The following is a 15,412-nucleotide window of genomic DNA, read 5'->3' on the forward strand; positions in this document are numbered from 1 at the left end:
GGCTAGCATCGGCGATTTTGTTAGCTTACATGCTAACGTAATAATGTGGTAACGTTAACGCTAGTAGAATGAATGGATGCAAACGTTATTTAACACATTGCAGAATGGGTACAATACAATATGGCTCAATACGAACAATTGTTAAGGGAATGCAGTCTGGACTGGGTTCCTTACAACAATAACATGACAACACATGAGTTTAGTTTAGCCGCAGCTACATGTTTACTCTGAGCGTCAGGTCAGGAATGCGACAACAGACATCAGTCGATCACAATACTCTTCAACACAGACGATACGTTTAGAACAAAAGTTTGTTACAATCATTTTCATATGACGCTACTTGGGACAGCTCTGCTGTAAACACTGGTGGAGCTGATTCTGCTCTAATCTCTCTACCCCGCGCTCGGTTGCTAACTTGCTATTGTTTGCGACAGTCTGCCGTGAACATGGGAAATAATTGCGACAGCTCTGCTGTAAACACTGGGAATAACCTCGGTTGCTATGCCCACACGCACCCACTGCAACCGGGATGTGTGCAAAACTTCACCCTGGACTCCGGTTTTCAAAGACCCGGTTGCAGTGTAGCAAAACCGCCTGGTTGTGTGTGGCCGAACAGTGCAACTGCGCACATACAATCACGGTTACATTAAACCCAGCGCTCGTGTAGACAGCCCCTTAGTCTAATGCAAAAAAAATAAAAAATTATTCGAATTTTTTATTTGATTTATTTAAAAAATAATTATGATTCTTTCCAAAAGAAAAGAGGCCTAGAAGCATGGCTAACACTAATGGCACGCATACCAGAGGCTAACTGCCTAAGAAAACAGGCACAGAGGCACTGAAAGAGGATTTCACCCATCTAATGAACACTAGACTAGACAAATATCAAGATGTATCCATCAGTGGACCAATTGCATGCTTTTGCAGAGGACAAGAAGCCTTTCGTAGACTCCTTCAGACATTAAGCACCCCCACAGCCCAAATGGAATGACTATCGTTCGTGACTATCGGCTAATTTCGGCCAATCAAAGTCGACTATCCAAATCCTTAGTCGGGGACAGCCCTTGTCATCAAATGTTGTGCTTAGTGAACAACGTGAGGCTGCCTGGAGATATAGCTCTAAGGTGGAAGAGCTGATCAGCAGAGGGAAGCAGTAATCTAACAACTGAGAATTTCAAACAGTAGGCTATCTTTCCTTCTTTCAGATTTTTGATACACTGTTTCTCCATCAAGAAAGCTTTTTCATAATTTGGATGGAATATTTTACTAACTTCAGTGTCAACCAAGAATGATATGCAATTCGAAATTGGCCCCTGTAAAAAAAAGAAATGGTGGAGCTGAAAAAGCTAGAATTAAAAAACAAAAACAACAAGTGACTTGCTGTGAAACATGCTGGTGGAGTAGGACAGTTTAATTAGGGGAGAGACAGAGAGTGACAGACAGACAGACACAGAGACAGAGACAGAAAGACACACAGAGAGAGACAGAGAGAGAGAGAGACACAGAGAGAGAGAGAGACACAGCGAACAGGCTCTTGGAATGGGGGTCTGGGAGGAAGTGGGGGGTCTTTCGATGTTGATTAAACGGCAAGAAACTAATGTCATGAGTGCAAAATTAAAGGACAATAAATCGAATCTAACTGAAATTGTGTATAGCACAGACCTTTCTATGGATCAAAACCTCAATATTATAGGCGGTTAGGTGGCCGAGCGGAGATTGCGTTCGTCACCAACCCCGGAGCTGTGAGCTGGATTCGCCTGTTCGAATCCAGCTCACAGCTCCGGGGTTGTCACCAGCTTGGCTGGCCGTCTGCACCAATACAATTGGCTGTATTGGAGGGTGGGAGAAGCTGGCGGGGTGGGTCCGGGTCGTTGTAAACAGCGACTCCTACAGTTCGGTCGGGGCGCCTGCTAAGCGCGGATAGGACTTGAGGGGGATAGTGTGGTCCTCCCACACGCTACGCCCTCTCGATGAGAATCCGCGCTGCCAGGTGAAAAGAAGCGGTGATTGGCTGGACGTGTGTCGGAGGAAGCACGTGGTAGCCTCCACTCTCCCAGATGATCTGACTGTGGGGGGTAAGTGCGCAGCGACCAGGAAGGGACTGGGAATTGGCATACGACTAACATTGGGATGGGAGAAAATCGGAGGAAAAATGGAGGAAAAAAAAAAAAAACTCAATATTATTATGGTGTAGTTAATACTTCATGTATCCTTAATCCCTAGGCAAAAAAAAAGAAAACGTATGCCAATGACAGGAAGTAACGGTATATATGTGTGTGTGTGTGTGTGTGTGTGTGTGTGTGTGTGTGTGTGTGTGTGTGTGTGTGCATGTGTGTGTGTGCACTGTGCACGAGTGCACATCTAGGGGCGGGGTGTAGATTGGTCTCCCTGATGTTGACTCCTTATCCACAGCCTTGGGTTGTTTAATACTGGACGAGTGTTTCATAACGGCCGTTGTGTGGGCCAGTTTCGGGGCTGGTGCGTGGGCTGGTGCTAAATTTGTGTCCCAGTCCGCCCCTGCACATTACACACACTTCTGCAGTCCCTCCCGCCGTCTCTCTCTCTCTCTCTCTCTCTCTCTCTCTCTCTCTCTCTCTCTCTCTCTCTCTCTCTCTCTCTCTCTCTCTCTCTCTCTCTCTCGTTCTCTGCCTGTGAAAACCCGTTTGAGGAAGTGTCGGGTTACACTGCACTACAACCATAGAGGGGGCGTTACTGCAGATCAATGCTATGTTGACTTCACAGAAACCGTCAAATCAGAACAGTTTAGTTGACTGAGGGAAGATCTCGTGAACTCGAGACTAGACTGATGAGACAATATGGTAATTAGAGACACAGACCCATTGATACTAACCTGTATTACTATAAAACCATGCTAAACACAGAAAAAAGGCATTTATAATTCATGGCCCCTTTAAATCAACTTTCCAGCCCCCTGTCAACTGTCAAATGATGTCAACTGTCAACCTGAATTAACATTCAGTATTCAATATGGTCTGATATTAACATTCAGTATTCAATATTGTCTGATTCAATATTAACATTCAGTATTCAAGTAGAACAGCTAGCTAGCCGTTGTGGACACTCACCTTTCCACAGAAAAACGGTAGGCAAGGCACCTTGGTTGAGAAATGCAGGTTTCAGTCTATGTGTTGTAGGATAGACAGTCTACCTATCCTGTCTCAAGATGCACAATGAGATTGTTGTGGAAAATGTGTATGGGGTGGACTAGTTTAATATAGGTCAACTAGCAGTGCTGAAAGACGGTCTGGCTGACGTTCTTAAAACAACTTGGACAGATGGACATTTCAGTACGGCATGTTGTGTGCTTGTAATCTCGTACATCGTATCGCTTTCATATCTTGTTCTTTTCTCTCTTTCATACATACACAGCACACACACACAGACACAGCACACACACACAGACACACGGACACACACATACACAGCACACACACACAGACACAGCACACACACACAGACACACGGACACACACATACACAGCACACACACACAGACACAGCACACACACACAGACACACAGACACACACAGTCACACAGACACACACACACACACACACAGACACACACAGTCGCACAGACATACACACCGACACACACACACACATTCCCTGTGACACAATACACACATACAATACACATACGTCTGTACGCAGACGCACACACACACAGACACACACACACATACACACACACACACACACACACACACACATCTCACTCTCTCTTCAATGTTCTTAATGTTTTACATCATATCGTGTGTGTACATCATATCTTGTTTATCTCTCTTCATGTTCTTAATGTTCTTATCTCTCTCCGATGTTAAATCTACGTATCATCTTAATGTACGTCATGTCAGATCTGACATGATATGATACGTCATCATATCTGTCATGGGGGGGCAGGACTGAGAGGGGATTTAGGGGACAAGCAGAGGGATTGAGAGTTAGAGTGTTTTTTGTTCAAGCTGTGGTGATCCTCTGCTCGATCCATAGCTTTTGCTGTTAAAGAACTTCTTTTCCTAAATAAATTACCTACTTGTTACAATTGGAAATATCGTCTCCTGCTGTGTTAAACAACCATCAGCCACAACATTTGGTGACCCTTGACCTGTAGATCGCTCCACCGGGCCTTTTCATACGGCCAGTTCCTGGAATCTCCCGTAAACATTCTGCCGGTTGTCGACAAAAAAGGTAAGCGTTGGGCTTGTTATATAAATATCCGTCAGAGTTTCTGCGGGAGGAAAAAGTGAGCTGGTTGTGTGAACTGGTTTTCTGGATGGACGGCTAAAAAGAACACGACTGATGAGGTGTTTACACTGGGGCGATTCCTCTTTTAACAGGCTATAAGTACGCCACTAATCAATTTTAATTGCATGTTTTCGACCTCTGGTCAAATTTTTCTCCATCTCTTCAAACCTCTCCCCGACCCTTTTCCCTGATTTCTTTACGACACTCTCCACATACACACATAACTGTGCCTTCTGTCCTCTGTAGATAAGACTCTCAATTTTCAAAAACAAAAACCGGTACCGCTCTGCTGTTATTCAAAACACACTATCACAGCTGGCATTCTCTGTGTCAAACACTATTGTTCGTTTTCTTATTGGCTTGTGAGGTTGTTGCTACAGAGAGGCTAGCTGTCCTACACACACACACACACACACACACACACAGTCACACATACAATACACACACACACACACACGCACACACACACACAGTCACACACACGTACACACACACAGTCACACACACGCACACACACAGTCACACATATAAACACACATACACAGACACACACGTCTGTACACAGACGCACACACACACAGACACACACACACATACACACACACACACACACAAACACACACACACACACACACATCTCACTAAATCTTTATCTCTCTCTCTCTCTCTCTCTCTCTCTCTCTCTCTCTCTCTCTCTCTCTCTCTCTCCTGGGTTTGCTGCTCTCTTGGGTTTGCTGACCCCTGGTGGTAGAAAACACACACACACACAACCACACACATACACAGTCACACACACACACACACAGACACACACACACACACACACACACACATAGACACACACACACACACATTCCTGTGTCCCGGTAGACAGCGGGTTGTGTCACACACACACACATACACAGTCACACACACACACACACAGTCACACATACAATACACACACACACACACACACACACACACACACAGTCACACATACAATACACACACACAGTCACACACACGACACACACACACACAGTCACTACACACAGACACACACACACACACACACACACACACAGTCACACACACACACAGACACACACACACACACACACACACACACACATAGACACACACACACACACACACACATTCCTGTGTCCCGGTAGACAGCGGGTTGTGACACACACACACACCGACACACACACACACACACACACATTCCTGTGTCCCGGTAGACAGCGGGTTGTGACGCACACACACACAGTCACACACACACGGTCACACACACACACACACACACAATCACACACAAACACACACACACACCGACACACACACAGAAACACACACACACACAGTCACTACACACAGACACACACACACACATAGACACACACACACACACACACATTCCTGTGTCCCGGTAGACAGCGGGTTGTGACACACACACACACCGACACACACACACACACACACACATTCCTGTGTCCCGGTAGACAGCGGGTTGTGACGCACACACACACAGTCACACACACACGGTCACACACACACACACACACACAATCACACACAAACACACACACACACCGACACACACACAGACACACACACACACACACACATTCCTGTGTCCCGGTAGACAGCGGGTTGTGACGCACACACACACAGTCACACACACACAGTCACACACACACACAATCACACACAAACACACACACACACCGACATACACACATACACACACACACACAGACACACACACCGACATACACACACACACACACACACACACACACACAGTCACACACAGACACACACACACCGAGTTGGAGTGGTAGTTGTAGAGTAGTAGATCTAGGTTAACTGTGTCCTGGGGTAGTTGTAGAGTAGATCTAGGTTAACTGTGTCCTGGAGTGGTAGTTGTAGAGTAGTAGATCTAGGTTAACTGTGTCCTGGGGTAGTTGTAGAGTAGTAGATCTAGGTTAACTGTGTCCTGGAGTGGTAGTTGTAGAGTAGTAGATCTAGGTTAACTGTGTCCTGGAGTGGTAGTTGTAGAGTAGTAGATCTAGGTTAACTGTGTCCTGGAGTGGTAGTTGTAGAGTAGTAGTAGCTGAAGTACAACCACACACACACACACACAACACAATAAACACATATACACACTAAACAACGATGCATACAGCAGAGGACATACTGTTAGACCGGAACCCGCTGATAAAGAACCTAATTCTCAAGGTTGGTGTCCGTTGGCAGAGGCGTACAAAGGCCGGGGACACAAAATGGCCTTCCGGAGGTACTTTTGATCTCGACATATGCGAAGAGATGAATGTAATGATTCGTAACCACAAGCCAGGTGACAGCAGCAAAAAGAGGTTGAAAAAGAGGACAGAAGAGTTGGGGGTAATGAAGCTCTACGCCCAGAAGGGGAGAGCATACAGGCAGGAAGCTTTAGCGCTAAATCAGAGAGAGACGGATATAGGGAAACCAACATCCCCACCTTATGTCACGCAATTGCCGGTGGGCACTGTGACAATAAGAGGAGAATATGAGGAGACGGAATTAGGGACCCCCGCTAGGTCAGAAACCCCCGCTAGGTCAGAAACCTCCGCTAGATCAGAGACCTCCCTTAGGCGAGATACCCCCCCCAAACTGACCCCGCAGGATCTCTATCCGAAAGTCCTGGCGGCATATGGCGAGACAGTACGTCGGAAGTTGTATGATGCAGAGGAAGAGGAGGTAGAGAACCTGGGCAGGCAGAGGGAGGGAGTCGGGGGGAAGATAGAGGAAGAGGCCCGTCAAAATATGGCACAGCAGACATCAGGGAAACACGGGGCGTGTGGCCACACCAAACTGTTGACTGATGAGGAAGATGAGAACGACACGAAACCAGCACAGGAGAAAGGAAACATTACAGGAACCCTGACTTTCGCCCCTACATTCCTGGGAAGTGTGACAAGTACAGGCCAGTTTCCCCTGCTAATAAAGGGGAACGATATCTTTCATATGCCATGGTCACCTCTAGACATCGATGGCATAATAGCAAGACTACCGGACCTTTCAGAAGGAGCCTCCAGGTGGATCACGCAGTTTGAGGAAAATACGTCATCTTTTCTGCTAGCAGTGGGTGACGTCAAATCCCTGTTGACGCGCTTGCTAGGAATTGATGCCTGCCGGGACATCATGGGTGATACATCGATGCGAGTGGCATGCGACACGCAGGCCCATGATGGAGACATATTCAACGCGCATAGAGCGGCGTTGTGGTACAAACTCAGGAATCAATATCCATCACGTATTAATCTGGCAAAACTGGCGGGCAACCCCATAATGGAGACGGAAGGGCCTGGCACCTATGTGAACAAAATACTGAAGGAGTGGAGAGGTGAGCTAGGACACAACCCAGAAATAGACCCGTTGCAGAGGGCGATGTTTAGAGAAAGTGTGATGAGAGGGCTTCCAGAGGTGGTTAAGAATAGACTGGAAGACGTGGTGGGGTTAATGGACATGACTTATCCTTTGTTCTGTGCACATGTAACACATAGTGTGGAGAAGCAAAGGGCTCAGGAGCAGAAAATCAGGGATCAGGATAGAAATGACTCAAGGAAGTTAACTCAGCAACAACTGCAGCCCCAAAGGAGGTTGCAGGCAGTAATGGTGTCATCTGCTACCTCTCCACCCATGCAGGACCAGGGACCCCCGCCTGCACCTCAGGTAGTGAGAAGCTATGGCTATAGTTCACAGAACCAGGCGTCCAGGCGGCAGGCAGGGAATGGGCAATCAGGCCCACGGTTTACACAGGGACCGGGGAACGAACAACAGTTTCCCCGTTTCCACTGTTGGAACTGCGGCATGCAGGGACACAGGGAAATGAGATGTAGGCAACCATACCGTCCCGGCTCGGAGTATGGAAGACCCGTGCGCCAGGGGGAGTCACAAGGGCCCCACGACCAGGGGGAGACAGGAGGGCCCCGAAACCAGGGGGGTAATCACTAGGGGTGCCCAGAGAATGCGACGGGGGGAAATCAAATGATTGTGGTTTCCAAGGGAGCTGAGCAAGAACCTATTCTGCAGGTCCTAGTGGAGGGCAAATTAACAGAGATGATGGCAGACACTGGAGCAGGTTTTTCCTGCATAAAGCAAAAATACGCCGCTCACTTACCCCAGTCTGGACAGTATGTTCGGACGGTCGGATTCTCGGGAAAAACACAATTAATACCCACATCAGATCCAATCTCTATGACGTATAACAACAAGACCATAACAATACCTGTATTAATTTCGGACAGCACCCCGCGCAATCTCTTGGGACGAGATGCAATGTGTAAACTAGGCTGTAAAATCCTATGTACGCCTGAGGGGATTCAAATTGAACAAGACGTGTACCAAATGATGCTACAAGGGACGGGGGAGAAAGAGGCCACTGTGTTCTGGCTGGGCAACATAGATGCAGAGCTGCAAAGGGTCTGTGACCCCTGGGAGCCATTTCTGAAAACCCAACTGCCTCAGTCTAGACAAACAAACATGGAGGCACATTGCACACTACAATATTTGACGAATAGTGACCTAGTTAGGAACAAGGCATGGTTGCAGGGACAGCCCGAGCAGGTGCAGATTGACTCATCTACGATAATTGTAGGGAGACAGGGCGCGGCGTTGAGGGTTAACACGGGTAAGTATCTACGGGAACAACATAGACTAAGAGACGCCGCCCCACACATCACTCTGAGAATAAATCCTGGTTACGAATCCGAACATCTAGGTTCAATGATACAGGAATCCGAGACTCAAAGGTGGGTCTCCACGGAATCTCCGCTAATTTGGAACAGCGCAGATGGGAGTTTCATAAAAATAATGATTTCCTTTTCAGTTTTGGCAAAACCGCAAGTAATCAGATTACCAGGAGACCCTTGCGTTATTCCAGAGGCGGATGCTTTGCTGGAACAGGACATGTTGGCGCGCACCCCGGAACGGTTGTGGTCAAAACACGACACAGATGTGGGTCTAATATTGTCGGCACAGCCAGTGAAGGTCAGGTTAAAGAAGGGTTGTAGACCACCCTTTATCAGACAGTATACAATGAAGCCAGAGTCGGAGGAAGCTATATCACATCAGATTGAGGGACTGTTAAAGGGGGGAGTGCTCGTCCCTTTCAAATCCAGATGTAATACACCTATCCACCCAGTGCTAAAGGCGGACAGGGCTAGGTACAGACTGGTACACGATTTGAGGGCGGTGAACGACGTGGTGTCTGGACCAGAGGCGGAAGTCGCTAATCCACACACCCTCCTGACAAACATCCCGAGTAGCTCGCAGTACTATACGGTCATTGATCTCACGCAGGCATTCTTCAGTGTTCCATTGGAAAAAGAGTCTCAGTATCTGTTTGCTTTTACCCACAGGGGGAAACAATACTCTTACACCCGGTTGCCACAAGGGTTCGCGCACTCGCCGCATTACTTCTCGAAGGCGCTCAAGGAAGACTTGCAAGGAGTGTGCGACACACTACTCAGCACGGTTTTACTGTATGCAGATGACATTCTAATCTGCTCGGATACACGTCAGCAGTGCCATGAGGACTCCATCAAAGTTTTGAGTGGATTAGCCGTGGGAGGCCACAAGGCATCCCGTTCAAAACTGCAGTACTGCCAGCCAAAAGTTGAGTACTTGTCTCGCGTCATTCAAAAGGGCATAAAAAACATCTCACCCACGCAACTCGAAGCTGTATCCAAGGCACCTAGGCCATTGACGGTCCGACAGATGATGACGTTTTTAGGGATGACTGGGTACAGCTCTGAGTGGGTGGAGGACTATACGATAGCGACAGCGCCGTTGAGGATGATGATAAAAGAGGCGGGTACAGACAAGCTTCGCGCTCCCTTGACATGGACCGAGGAGGGGGAGGACGCGTTCATAAACATTAAGCGTCTGTTGTTACAGGCCCCTGCCCTGGCGCTGCCGGATTATGAGAAGTGTTTCCACCTATTCGTCTCACATAGAGCGCAGCATGCGACAGCTGTCCTGACTCAAACACAGGGGGGGAGTGGGAAAAAACAACCGATAGCATATTACTCTAGAGCTCTTTCGCCGGTGGAGCAGGGTCTGCCACCTTGTTATCAGGCCCTGGCCGCAGCACATTTGATGTATGAGAAGGCAACGGCCGTGACAATGGGATATGACATTTGCATTTGGACACATCACAAATTGGCAAACTTGATTGAAAGAGGCAAATTTGTTCTGACCAGCCAACGGCAACAGGCTTACATGAGGCTCCTGCAGTACTCGGACGTTACGATAAAAACATGCCACGGCAGTAACCCGGCGGATCTGGTACCACTCCCGAGCGAGGGTCAACCGCATGAGTGTGAGGTGGAGGTACAGGCTTTCGTGAAACTCCGTCCTGATTTGGGAGTCGACCCGCTCGCGATAGCAGAACTCTCACTTTTTGTGGATGGGTCCTGCTATCGGGAGGGGGAAAATTTAAGGTCAGGATACGCCGTCGTACAGTGCAAACCTAACGGAGAAACACTAACAAGAAAGGCCGAACAATGCATGCAACCATGTTCGGCCCAGCTTGCAGAACTAATAGCACTAACAGAAGCATGCATAATAGCTAAAGATCGCACGGTTAACATCTTTACAGACTCTGCGTATGCGCATGGCGTATGCCACCTATTCGCGGCCATTTGGAAGGCAAGAGGCTTTAAGAAATCGGACGGCTCACCGATCCTTCACCACAAGCAGGTTGTGGCGCTTATTCAGGCTGTAAAGTTGCCCAAAAGCATTGCTATCGTAAAGTGCCAGGCACACAGAAAAGACCTGTCCTTTGTGACGACGGGAAACAACGCGGCGGACGAGGCCGCGAAGGCGGCGGCTGCGGTGCCGTCCACGGCTGTTCTGATGTTTGCGGCCGAACTGACGACTGAGGTAACTGAGGATAATTTGAGTGATCTTCAGGACTCAGCCACGCAGGCCGAGAAACAGTCGTGGACGGAGAGGGGGGCTGTAAGGGGGGCAGATGGTCTGTGGAGGAGTCATAACGGTTTGATAGTCGCCTCCATCGATCTTCTGTCCTTAGTGATACCTGAGGCTCATGGTGTTGATCACTGTGGAAGAGCAGAGACCCTGAAACGAATCACGAAAATGGGATTTTGGTCCCCAAAGCTTCAGGCACAAATTGACGTTACACTAGCCAGGTGTTTAACATGCTTACAGGGCAATGTGCGCAAAGGAGTACCGACAGTGGCGGCTTACACACCCCTCCCTGAGGGACCATTCAGACATCTGATTATGGACTATACAGACATGATAACGCCAGTGCAGGGCAAACGATACCTCCTGGTAGTAGAGGACTGCTTTAGTCGCTGGATTGAGGCCATTCCATCTAAACACAAGAACGCGGACACAGTGATCAAGTTCCTGTGTCGCGAGGTCATTCCGAGATTTGGAATTCCCACGATATTACAAAGCGATAATGGCCGCGAGTTCATCGACAAGGTGGTTAAAGGGCTGATGCAGAAATTAGGTATAAGACAGCGCCTTTCCTGTGTCTATAGTCCCGGGTCGCAGGGGAAGGTGGAAAGGGCCAATCTGGTCATTAAAAACAAACTGTTGAAAATCTGTATGCAAACTAAGCTTAACTGGATTGATGCTTTGCCACTTGCTCTGATGGCTATTAGAAGCAGCGTAAACCGCCAAACACAGCTAACACCGCATGAAATGCTTACAGGCCGCAGCATGCCAGCACCGCCATTTAGACACCTGGCTAGGGGCCCGGCATTAGATATTTTTGAGCAAGATCTGAAAAAATATCTTCAGCAAGTGACTAAAATACATGAAGCTGTGTTTCGACAGGAGCAGAGAAAGGAGAGAAAGGGGGTGAAGGAGGCGGAGAAGGAAGCCACCAAACCGAGACTGATCCCTGGGGACTTGGTCTTCGTAAAGGTCCACAAGAGAAAGTGGTCATCACCCCGGAGAGAGGGCCCGTACGAGGTGATCCGATCGACTGGAACGGCAGTCCAAGTCAAAGGATCAGCGACCTGGTTCCACTTCAATCACTGCATAAAGGCCAGCGGCGATCTCTTGGGGGATACAATCGATCGCAGTTATGCAGAACCCGACATGGAGGGTCCGAGACGGCAACTGGAAGGTGCAGTGCCTGCTGATGCTCCCGCAGATGTTGGCAGCAGTGTGCGGACGGTCGGCCGGGCACAACGACGTCATTGAGAACCGTCACGGTCAACCCGTCCTTGAGGATGACGGGTTTGAGTGGGTAGGAGTCCCACGGGGTCCCGCTCAGGCTCAAGTACCAGCAGGCTTTCATGACCAGGCTCAGAATCAGGCGCCCCCTCTTCCCTCCATCGAGGAAGGGGGGGAGAAGATAAGACTACAACCAAAAGGGGTGTTTCCCGTAGGACCGCAAGGGCATGTTTTTGATTTTGACCATTCCCCCGTTACAGGCGGGGATACTTACCATTATACTAACGAGGATCGGGTTGTGGGGGTAGATAGGAGGGTTGAGCCTGTCCCGAACCAATCACAGGGGACAGGGGTGAGGGGAAAAAGGGAGGTCAAGGACACTGAGTCGGAAGAGGTGGGGGGACAGGATATGTTCCAGAGGACAGCCGGAACGTTGAGGGACTCAGTGGGCTCACTCTGGGCCAGGTTGAGGGGTTTGCTTCCTTCCGGGGAACAAGATGGGGGCGACTATGACTATGACGAGGAAGACCCGGAGGCTGACCCGATGTATAGGGCGGCTTTAGGGAATGAGTGGTTTAAGTGGGTCCAGTACACGAGCGCGCAGAATCAGATAGAGGATTGTTATGTCTGCTCCAAGGCACGTCCGGATAGGCTGCTGGTGAAGGGCACGAAGTTCAGTTGGGCTCAGTGTGACAGGGACGCAGAGGCATGGGAGGGGCCCCATAATAGTCGCCCTTGGTGCGAGGCAGAGTGTTTGGGGTTTCTCGGCTCTAGTCGTTTTAAGGCGGCAGGAAACGTCACGGATTTCAAGGATGTCACTATGCGGGAACGTTGTAGGAAATTGGATGTACGTGTGCAGGGGGTAGCGACGGGGTTGCCAATACCCAGAGGTATCAAACTATGGCTGACCAAGGATTTCGAGTGCTTGCAAAAGGAGGGGACCCGGGATGTAGGGGAGGTGGCAGAGGGGCGGTGCACTACTATTTGGAGCATCACGACTAACTGCACGAAAGAAGGAAAGTGTGGACACGGGGTCGTGTTAAAGGGAGTGAATACCAACCCACAGCCTGTAGCTTGCCCTTTTCATGTCCAGGATATGGCACTGGCGGACCAATACTGGCTCTGCGGCGGTAGGAGGTTGAGGAATACACTTCCTTTAGATTGGTCAGGTAGATGTGCCCGGGTTCAGGCGATCATGCCAATGGTGGTCCTACCATTATCAGTGACGGAAGGACCTTCTGAGTCTCCTATCTCTCGAACGAAGCGTAGCTACAAGGCAGACCCAAGGGTGTATCTGGACAGCATAGGACAGCCAAGGGGCATTCCAGCCGAGTTCATGGCTAAGAATGAGATTGCGGCAGGGTTTGAGTCTATTCTGCCATGGATATCGGTCAATAAGAACACCGGGTGGATCAACTATTTGTTTTACAATCAGCAGCGGTATCTCAACTACACCGAGGAGGCGTTGGATGCAATGGGGGACCAGATGCACGCGACCAGTACGGTGGCGTGGCAGAATAGACAGGCTCTGAACTGGTTAATGGCGGAGAAGGGTGGAGTCTGTTCCATGTTTGGACAGTACTGCTGCACATTCATTCCGACGAATGTGGGGCCAGGGGGAAAGTTCTCCGAGGCCATGGCTAAGCTGAAGGATTTGAGGGAGGAGTTGAGGGGGAATTCTGGCCGGAATGAAGAATGGTGGGGGAGTGGGGTGTTGGAAAGATTGGGACAGTGGGGAAGCATAGTGATGCAGACGGGGATATCCATTGGGGTGGCAGGGTTGATATTGGTTCTCCTTTTCTGTTGTGGTATGCCTCTCTTGGGTAGGCTGGTAACTTCACACGTAACGAGCCAAATGCTGATGGTGGGACAGAAAGAGATTGAGCCACAAATCGGGCCATATCCTCAGCTTTATGCTGCCTTAGAGGGAGACGAGGGGATAGAGGATTAGGGGTATGGTGAGGTAGGGACATTTTCTTTTTGTTGGTTCTTTCCTTTAAGAGTGACGGGGGATGGTCTGAGTGCAGTTTTGTTGGTTTATTCCTTTAACTAGGAATTTTAGTCTGATTTTCTAATGATCCTTCGGCATAGAGATTGCAACCATTGAAAATCATTGCATTGTTTTTTATTTTTTTATTATTTTTTGTTTATTTTACTTGTGGTCCTGGTCAAACCGGAATGGGAAGGGGCATCGGCAGAGTGTCGGTTCTGAGCCTGAGGAAGCATTGAGAAGAAGTGGTCTGGGGATCGGTTCTGGGGACTGGAGGGACAAAGGGGGGGGCTAACGCAGTGGGCAAGATGGGCACCTCCCGTCGAAGATGGGGGGACACGTGGTGAGGTCGGTACCAGCGCCTCCCGTCCAGGCATGGGGACATGCTTCTACGAGGACTGGAGGTGTGGCGTGGTGGTTGCTGTATTGGCAAAATGTGACTTTTGGCAATACGGTGAGGAGACTATGGCGTGGGCATGGAAGGGGGGCTGAGCGATGGACACTGGGACTCAATGTTATGGAAGAGACAATGTCATTTTTTTTGGGAGGGATGTTCTATGTTTAGTTCTGACGGTCAACTTCTCCTTTCCCTGATGAGAGTCGCGGTTTCCGGCCGGAACTGTGGCTCATTTGGTAAGCGGTGGAGGTTGGGGGGATTTGTCTGTCAGGTTAGGATTATAAATTGGGGTATTTTTTTTTTTTTTTTTTTTTTATGTTTTATTATTACTCTTGTTTTGAGCGGTTTTGTGTTTATTGTGAGAACGGTAGTCAGCCTTTGTTGGTCCGTTGGGGGTCCAGTGAATGAAGTAAGGTTTCTTGTTTAGTTAGACATTTAAAATTTATTATATGGCTAGGTTTCTTGTTTAGATCAGCCATTTAAACTTTTATTATATAAATATGGTTTCTCGTTTAGTTAGACGTTCACATTTTCTTGGTTATATGATTTGGGTGGGACTAGGGATAGC

The sequence above is a fragment of the Notolepis coatsorum genome (assembly GCF_963971535.1).
Source record: "Notolepis coatsorum genome assembly, chromosome: 1".
In the NCBI taxonomy this organism is placed as follows: domain Eukaryota; kingdom Metazoa; phylum Chordata; class Actinopteri; order Aulopiformes; family Paralepididae; genus Notolepis; species Notolepis coatsorum.